The sequence below is a fragment of the Mus caroli genome, unplaced genomic scaffold (genome assembly GCF_978045245.1).
Source record: "Mus caroli unplaced genomic scaffold, Mus_caroli_1 scaffold_1, whole genome shotgun sequence".
NCBI lineage: Eukaryota > Metazoa > Chordata > Mammalia > Rodentia > Muridae > Mus > Mus caroli.
In genome coordinates this window covers 115,312,612-115,318,636 of record NW_028227256.1, presented here as the reverse complement: position 1 = coordinate 115,318,636, position 6,025 = coordinate 115,312,612, and the positions used below count along the sequence as shown (strand labels likewise).

The window sequence follows — 6,025 nt, the reverse complement described above, 5'->3', positions numbered from 1 at the left end:
GTCGTTATGGTTTCATTTGGTCATTTGCATGCCTTTGCTTCCAGTAGAATTCACTGATGACCAACCATATAGATCTGAAATGTTACATCTGCCATTTGAGGAAGTCTACACCTGTACAACCAATACCTCAAGTAAGATGCAGATTTTTCCATCACTGAAAGTACTCTCATCTTTCTGGTGTGTCATTCAGTTTTTCAAGGGTCAAATGAGTCCTGCCTGCATCCATGGAACCAATTGCTCTCCATCCTGAGTGTCACTGTCTCACCTGCTTCTGCCCTGAATGTGCCAATTGTGTGTCAGACAGGAAAAAACGCACACTGCTGCCAGCACAGGAGGCCCGTTCTCATCTAGAATTTCACTCCTCCCCCTCTTCCTCCTTGTCCTCCTTTTCTCTTCCAACTTTACTTAGAAAACCAGACTCTGGTGCCTCCCTACCCCACCCCCCAAGCCAGAGCCATAATTTAAATAGCTTAGAGACAGAGTGGGAGGGGACAGAACAGAAGGAAGGAAGAATGGAGAAGAGCCCAACACAGACTCTCCAGTGCTCACTTCTTGTCCAACCTTTTCTTGGCTGCCAGCTTCTCATCTTGCTTGCCTGCACACTTCTTGGGATCTTCAGCATTTCCTGGGCCACCCAGGATCATGGGGTCAGTGATACCACTGTAGAGCCTTCCTGTGCAGTGCTATCTGACCCTCATGTATCTGGGGGCCTGGCAGTGTTCCTTCATAGTTTTCCAAAAGCAGGCAGCCGGCCTCCTGGTTGAGTGCAGACACTGCATTAGATGCCTTGCCAGGCTTGGTCAGCAGCACATGTTTGATGCCCAGCTCAGTTGTCCAGTCCTGAGTAGACATGTTGGCACCAATCTCACCACAGGTATGCATGCACATATATGCACAGAGCCTTGTGTCTTGTCATTCCTCAGGTGCTGCTCACCTTACTTTTGAGAGGAGAGATATCTCACTGGTATATAGAACTCAGATTCGGTTCTGCTGGCTGGCCAGAAATCACTAGGGATCTTCCTGTCTCCACCTGCCCAGTGTTGGAATTATAAGCATGTGCCACCATACATGAATTTTTGTTACATGGGTACCTGGGGATTGAACTGAGGTTCTCATGCTTGCATGCCAACCACTTTACCTACTGAACCATCTCCTCAGCTGCTCTGCAGTGTTTTTCCCATAGATCACATTGAGAAAGATGCATCTCTTAGTCACCTCTTGAATTAGGGTCCTAATTCAAAGGGAGGGCCAGTGTAATGGATAAGTGCCCTCCATGACTGGCTGATACAGGCTGAAGGACACAGTAGCTGATCCTGTTCATCAGCACACAGGTGTCTGTGAGGGGGTCTATTATCTCCTCCCCACTGCCTGAAGCTCAGACTCCACAGACATGGTACCTAGAAACACCTGGTCCCCAACACATACCAGCCGCTACCCTTGCATCCAGCACTAGCCTGTGCAAAGGTAGATTTATTCTACCTTCGAGTCCCTCTTGCTGAGAGCTTCCAGAAGCCCCACAGCTGGAGGGATATTCATGTTAACCTCCTAGTTAGAAATTAAGCTCTGATCTGGAAATTAAGGATTGTAATTTAGCATTAGCCCAGACATCAAGATGAAATGAGACACACTGTGGGGGGCGGGGGAGGATATAATTCCATATTGCCAAAGACCCATTTTATTTAGAATAACCAGCCACTCACGTCATGCCAATATTGATGGATCATATGTTTAAATTTTTGATAGCCCATTCATTTCTATAATTACATTTATTTCAAATTAAATAAGTCTTTCACACCCTTAATATACAGAGAGACAAAATTAATTTGTGGATCAGAATTAACATGCCATTCAACCCCTAGAACTGTCCTTCCTGGAAGCCCTTGGAGAGTGGTGAGGGCCATATTAAAGATGATTCCATTTACATATGAGCAAATGTAACCTGGAAGGAGCTGTATCCTTAAGAAGGAGCTTAGAAGGAAGTATCATGGCAGAGATGACTGCAAATTGGCTGGCTTTTGATTGACTCCGCTCAGGAATAGAGCTGAGGCCACTTAGCAGCATAAAAGATCTGCCCAGAAATCAGCAACCTCTTTTTGCAGTGGATGGAAGCTAATCCAGAGAGCCACAAATGATCAAAGTATATAGAATAAGTTACTATGGAGAAGTCATCCCCAAATGAGACATCTGTATCATCAGCCACCTAGACTGTGAAGGAAGAGAGCCCGAGATTGTGAAGGACAGCAGCACAACAGCGTCTTCTGGACATGACAGCAACTGCTCTGATGAGCGCTGAACTGTTATAGGTTGCCTGCACAAGAGCAATCCAGCCAACATTCCAGCATGGGTGGGAGCTCACAAGGCTGCACTCCAAATTGAGAAGATGCAGATAGTCAATGGCAGTTGGGAGAAAGTTGGTTTTTTCAGGGATCTGGACCCTGGTTAGCTATCCATGCTACTACAGAGGACAGCTCAACATACCTATTCACACAGGCAATAATAGCTAAACACAGTAGAACACACACACACACACACACTCACACGTGCGATCCAGAGTAACAGGAAATTTACCATGAGATTGTGTACTCCAGATATGTCAGAGAATACACCCATGAAGACTGGCCAACAGGGCTGCCTAAATAAGACCTGAGCAATGATGACAATGATAGGCAATCCAACATGGAAGCAGGGAAGCTTTGCCCTGGGGAAGAACTATAGCTAACTAGGGAACGCTGAAAGTGGGAGAACTAGGACATGGAGCTGGGACGGGGTGGGGGAAGGGACTCAGGAGGAACTAACTGGCGGTAAAGGAGTAAGAGTAGTTTGATAAAAAATAAAATACATGCATGTGTAAAAGAAAATCGATCAATCAATTAAAAGAATTCAGCAACCACAGCCCCAACCAGGAACCCTGACTTTCAGAAAAACAAATGAGCAGAAAGCTGTTTGACTTTTCCTGGGGTGACATGAACAAATGACTGTTCACCCCAGTTAGAGTCCTAGTAACATACAGAAGAAATGATTATACCAGATCTAGCCTAGCGAACTAGTGAGTTTATCCAGGTACTCGTGGAAATGTGAGTGACTCAAAGGCAGCTGCATCACTGGAAGGTCCACCCCAGTCTGGGTGATGATTCACCCAAACCAGTAGAGACCCTGCATGGCCTGAAGGCGACTCCAGCAAAGACAGTGTCCTCTCCCCAGCAATAGATGCTGTGCCGATAGCTGTGGGAGAATCTTAGCGGTTTCAACTTGCTGGAACTTTTTTTGTCTATGCCTTAGCTGTATGATACTCGCTCCTGATTCAGGATACTTCTGTTACGAGGTAACTGATATACATGTGAGCATTCATGGGCAGGATTCATCCAATCACCCTTCCTGATGCAGGTGGCAGAAATGCCCATGACTGCCTGGTCATCTCTGTCCCTTACTAGGACCCATCTCCTGGCCACCACTGGCTTGTCTGAGAACAGACACACAGATAAATGTGGCTGGCCTTGAAGGCATCTGACCCCTAGACATATGAATGGTGTTGATGGTTTTGAACTGCCCATTTAGCATGGTCAGCCAGATTCAATACCATACACAGTAGGAGAAGCTGGTCCAAAGAGGAACCGTAACTGCTCTACAGAGGTAGGAAGAAGTGAGAGGCCTGTGGACACGGGGCACAATCAGTAAAGTGCTTGCCTTGCAAGCATCAGGACCTGAGTTCAACTTCCAGGCATAGCAGGTACCTGTAATTCCAGTGCTGGGCAAGCAGATTCTCATGACTCAGTTAGTCTAGCCAGCTTAGAAGTCCCCAGCACAGACTCTATCTCTAACAAAAAGATGGAGAGTTTCTGAGGTTGAGGTTGTCCTCTAGCCTCCACAGAAACACATCCATAGGTACATGTGCTCAAACAAGCACAGGCACACACGCACATGCCACCGCAGCCCACATCACACCACACCACCCCACCCCACCCCACCCCACACTACTCCACTCCACACCACAGCACCCCACGCCACACCACACTATACTACACCACACCACACCACACTATACACAACTCTCAGGTGCAAATCCAGAAAAGTACTGTTGGGGAAAATACTTTCTGATAAGCTCCTGCAATGCTCACAGTCACCCCAACACTGGACTTGCTGTCCTGAGTTTACAGAGATGAGGTAGAGCCCACTGTAGTAGTTAACCTGCTCAGAGTCATCAAGTGGAGAAGCTCAAAAGCGCAGTGAAACCAGCTCTTTGTGTCCTTTCTAAACACTCCAGTCCACTTTAAACAACCTTTTTTATTCCTAAATTTTTTTTTTTCAAAACAAGCAAAAAACACCAATCTCTTAAGTCTGTTCTGTGGATGCCTGTATGAAAGTCAGCTCAGATAAAGCTACAATTCCTTGCCTGAGCAAACTCCCCATTGGTTTTGCATAGTTTTTGTGTGTGTGTTTGTTTGTTTGTTTACATCTATGATTCAGATCCTGATGGCTGCCTTCTCCAGCAGTCTCATGCTTTTGGTATTATATTAATATTTCAGACCAGCTGGGCCTGCGGAAGGAAGAGAAAAAGAGTCTCTTGGTGTTTCTGTCTGCAGTGCAAGATCTCGGGAGAGAGGCTCTGGGGTCTTCAGAGCATACACACTCCAGCAAAAGAACAGTGCTTGCGGGTGATTGACCTGGCCCTCTGTTGTGTCACCTTCTGTGGGTGTAGGTGGCTGTGCACACAGGGCTGGCATACCTGAGAAAGTGTGTTGTGACCGTTACTTAGAGGTGACATTTAGGATTCATTTAGGATTGGGGCTGGGGAGCCGGCTCAGCCGGGGAAGAGTTAGCTGTGCCAGCAAGATGATTTGAGCTCAGTCTCCGGAACCTACTGGAAACTTCGGGTACCGTTGTGTGCAGATATAAGCAGCGGAGGTTTGCCTAGTGTTTGGATTTTCCCATCACAACCTTCAAGTGCATGGAAACGCTGCCCATTGTTTGATGCTGGATTTGAAGCTGTTTTATTGATATTTACCTTTAAAATTTTTATTGCTGCTATTAGGGATTAAACCTGGGACTTCCTGCATGCCAGTAAGGTGTTCTCCTACTGAGCCATTTTCAACAGTGAAATCTCCAACTTTAAAAGTCCCTAGAGTTCAGGAGATGCTTCAGCAGGTAGAGTGCTTGGGGGACCGATGTGAGGACCAGAGTTCAGGTTCCCAGAACCCGTTCAAAAGCCAGATGAACATGGCAACACACCTGAAATACCAGAGCATGAGAGAAAGCAGTGGGTTCCCTGAGCAAGCTGGCCAGGGCAGACTAACCAAAGCAGCAAGTTGTTAGAAACCCTGCCTCAACACACATGGTGCAGAGCAATATAGGAAGCCACCTGATGTTAACCTTGGACCTCTGCGTGTATGCTCACATACATGTATCCACACATGTAGTGAGCAAACAGATGCTCACTACACACATGTGTAAGTGGAAATGGGCTTGCAAATATGAAAAAGTTAGCACTGCACAGACTTTGAAAGGGACCACTGCTCACAGTTCTGTCCTGCCGGTCAGAACCAGGAAGCAAAGGGTTACCTTGCTCTGTGGCTCTGCTAGAACCACACCCACAGGGGGGCCTCAGATTTCACCCCTCAATGACTGTGTCTGAAAATGAACACACACACACACACACACCTTGGAGTGATTTGAGGTTCACAAGGAAATCTTAGCAAGTACTTGAATTCACAAGTGCTACTCAACAAATAATAATGACTTGTGAAAAACCAATTAAAGATATATTTGCCAAGCTTCCAGGATTACTTGCAGGCCACTCCACTACTTTGTACCACAGACTTCAGACAACAGCCCACTAGGAAAATACAAGCTAGAACACAGAAATTGAACTCACAGCCAACTCTATGGGCACCCTTTCCCTGCTGGGTTGGGCTAGTAGCCATATGCAGCTAGGAATGACACCGTTCAAGCCATCTATCTCATTTGCCTGGCTGACATGAAATTCCTGGACTCAGCCCTCTGGCTCTTTCATCTGCAGAGGGAACAGTTG

At 46.6% G+C, this 6,025-nt stretch overlaps 1 pseudogene; it reads right to left on the bottom strand.

The window, feature by feature from the left end:
- Positions 1-545: 545 nt before the first annotated feature.
- On the bottom strand, positions 546-852 carry LOC147006113 (ubiquitin-conjugating enzyme E2 S pseudogene; annotated as a pseudogene).
- Positions 853-6,025: the final 5,173 nt, after the last annotated feature.